This window comes from Mustela erminea, chromosome 1, assembly GCF_009829155.1.
Source record: "Mustela erminea isolate mMusErm1 chromosome 1, mMusErm1.Pri, whole genome shotgun sequence".
In the NCBI taxonomy this organism is placed as follows: Eukaryota; Metazoa; Chordata; class Mammalia; order Carnivora; family Mustelidae; genus Mustela; species Mustela erminea.
In genome coordinates this window covers 11,018,437-11,021,754 of record NC_045614.1, presented here as the reverse complement: position 1 = coordinate 11,021,754, position 3,318 = coordinate 11,018,437, and the positions used below count along the sequence as shown (strand labels likewise).

Sequence of the window (3,318 nt, the reverse complement as noted above, 5' to 3'; positions counted from 1 at the left end):
AGGAGGGCATGTGTTGCATGGAGAACTGGGTGTGGTGCATAAACAATGAATCTTGAAACACTGAAAAAATAAAATAAATTTTTTTAAAAATTAAAATAAAAAATGTAATAAATAAATGAAGCCCATTTGTTGGAAATTATTATGTTATATTTTTCTTTCCTGATTGTCAGCTACACCACATGGAATCAGGAAATGATAACATGGATTTCAGAATTTATTCTTCTGAGCTTAACAGAGGAACGAGAAATGCAGCTGCTAATATTTGGGCTTTTCTTCTCCATGTACATGAACACTGTGTTTGGAAACCTGCTCATCATCCTGGTTGTCCATTCTTACTCCCACCTCCACACCCCCATGTACTTCTTCCTTGCCAAATTGTCCTTTGAAGACATCTGTTTCACCTCCACCACTGTCCCAAAGATACTGTGGAACATCCATACTCAGAGCAAAGTCATAATCTATGAAGGCTGCTTCAGTCAGATTTTTTTTTTCCATTGTGTTTGGATGTCAGGAAAATTTATTCCTGATGGTCATGGCCTATGACTGGTTTGTGGCCATCTGTCAAGCCCTTCACTATATGGTCATCATGAACCCCCAGATCTGTAGACTGCTGGTTCTGGTGTCCTGGGTCATCCATGTTCTGAATTCCTCATTAAAGAGCTCAATGCTTTTTCAGCTGTCCTTTGTACAGAGGTGGAAATACCCCACTTTTTCTGTGAACTCAATCAGATGATCCAACTTGCCTGTTCTGACACCTTACCTTTTTTTCTTTTTTGGGGGGGGTATCTCTCTCTTTTTTTTAATTTATTTCTTATTTATTTTCAGCATAACGGTATTCATTATTTTTTCACCACATCCAGTGCTTCATGCAATCCATGCCCTCTATAATACCCACCACCTGGTACCCCAACCTGCCACACCCCCCACCCCTTCAAAACCCTCAGATTGTTTTTCAGAGTCCATAGCCTCTCATGGTTCACCTCCCCTTCCAATTTCCCCCAACTCCTTCTCCTCTCTAACTCCTCATGTCCTCCATGCTATTTGTTATGCTTCACAAATAAGTGAAACCATATGATAATTGACTATCTCTGCTTGACTTATTTCTCTCAGCATAATCTCTTCCAGTCCCGTCCATGTTGCTACAAAAGTTGGGTATTCGTCCTTTCTGATGGAGGCATAATACTTCATAGTGTATATGGACCACATCTTCCTTATTCATTCATCCGTTAAAGGGCATCTTGGTTCTTTCCACAGTTTGGTGATCGTGGCCCTTGCTGTTATGAACATTGGGGTACACATGGCCCTTCTTTTCACGACATCTGTATCTTTGGGGTAAATACCCAGGAGTGCATTTGCAGGGTCATAGAGAAGTTCTATTTTTAATTTCTTGAGAAATCTCCACACTGTTCTCCAAAGAGGCTGCACCAACTTGCATTCCCACAAACAGTGTAAGAGGGTTCCCCTTTCTCCACATCCTCTCCAACACATGTTGTTTCCTATCTTGCTAATTTTGGCCATTCTAACTGGTGTAAGGTGGTATCTCAATGTGGTTTTCCTTTGAATCTCCCTGAGGGCTAGTTATGATAAGCATTTTTTCATATGTCTGATAGCCATTTTTATGTCTTCATTGGAGAAGTCTCTGTTCATATATTCTACCCATTTTTTGATATTATTGCCTGTTTTGTGTGTGTTGAGTTTGAGGAGTTCTTGATAGATCCTGGATATCAACCTTTTGTCTGTATTGCCATTTGCAAATATCTTCTCCCATTCCATGGGTTGCCTCTTTGTTTTCTTGACTGTTTCCTTTGCTGTGCAGAAGCTTTTGATTTTGATGAAGTCCCAAAAATTTATTTTCGCTTTTGTTTCCTTTGCCTTTGGAGACATATCTTGAAAGAAGTTGCTGTGGCTGATATTGAAGGGGCTACTGCCTATGTTCTCCTCTAGCATTTTAATGGATTCCTGTCTCACGTTGAGGTCTTTTATCTATTTTGAGTTTATCTTTGTGTACGGTGTAAGAGAATGGTCGAGTTTCATTCTTCTACATATAGCTGCCCAGTTTTCCCAGAACCATTTATTGAAGAGACTGTCTTTTTTCCACTATATATTTTTTCCTGTTTTGTCGAAGATTATTTGACCATAGAGTTGAGGATTCATATCTGGGCTCTCTACTCTCTTCCACTGGTCTATGTGTCTGTTTTTATGCCAGTACCATGCTGTGTTGGTGACTATAGCTTTGTAGTAAAGCTTGAAATCAGGTAGCATGATGCCACCAGTTTTATTTTTGTTTTTTTAACATTTCCTTAGCCTTTCTTTTTTTAATATTTTTATTTATTTATTTGACACAGAGAGACACAGTGGAGAGAGGAAACACAAGCAGGGGGTATAGGAGAGGGAGAAGCAGGTTTCCCGCTGAACAGGGAGCCTGATGTGGGGCTCGATCCCATGACCCTGGGATCCTGACCAGATCTGAAGGGACATGCTTAATGGCTGAGCCACCCAGGTGCCCTTGACACCTTTCTTAATCACATGGTGATGTATTTTGTAATTGTGCTACTAGTGGGTGTTCCCCTGGGAGGGATCCTTTTCTCTTATTCTAAGATTGTTTCCTTCATATGTAAAATATCATCAGATCAGAGCAAATATAAAGCATTTTCCTCCTGTGTATCTCACCTCTCAGTTGTCTCCTTATTTAATTGTATAAGCCTGGGAGTGTATCTTAGCTCTGCTGCTACCCAGAACTCCCATTCAAGTGCAGTAGCTCATTGTGGCACACAGTGTTCACTCTCATGCTGAACCCCTTTATCTACAGCATAAAGAATAGAGACATAAAGAGGGCTCTGAAAAGAATCACTGGGATTCCAGTGACATAAGAGCCAATGGTCCTGTGGCTGAAGAAGCACCCCTGATTGCAGGGTCACAGTTTCAGAGCTGGAACTGCTATTCATCGACCAGTCTGTGGAAATAGATTCTGCTCCTTCTATTTATTTCCTGGAAATTCCATTTGTTTCAATTCAACTTTTCTATACATTTAAGTAACTCACTTGATTAAGTTTCTACTCTATATGATACTCAGTTTCCCGTTTGTCCTTTTTATATATTCCTAATGTTTTCCCCAGTCCTGGATAATAAATGCTTGGAAATTTCTATATCTTACATGGAGAAGATTGGATTTCTTAAAAATACTTTCATTCCAAATGACTTATATCATGCCGAGTAAATATTCTCTAGATTTCCCCAAAGAATAATCATGAGTTGTATGCTTCATATGGAAGAAGCTACACTTGGCCACTAATCCCTTCATATGACTTTATTATAGAT

General features: G+C 39.7%; 1 pseudogene; it reads left to right on the top strand.

Moving 5' to 3' along the window:
* Positions 1-246: 246 nt before the first annotated feature.
* Positions 247-2,870, top strand: LOC116568092 (annotated as a pseudogene).
* The last annotated feature ends 448 nt before the right edge of the window (positions 2,871-3,318 follow it).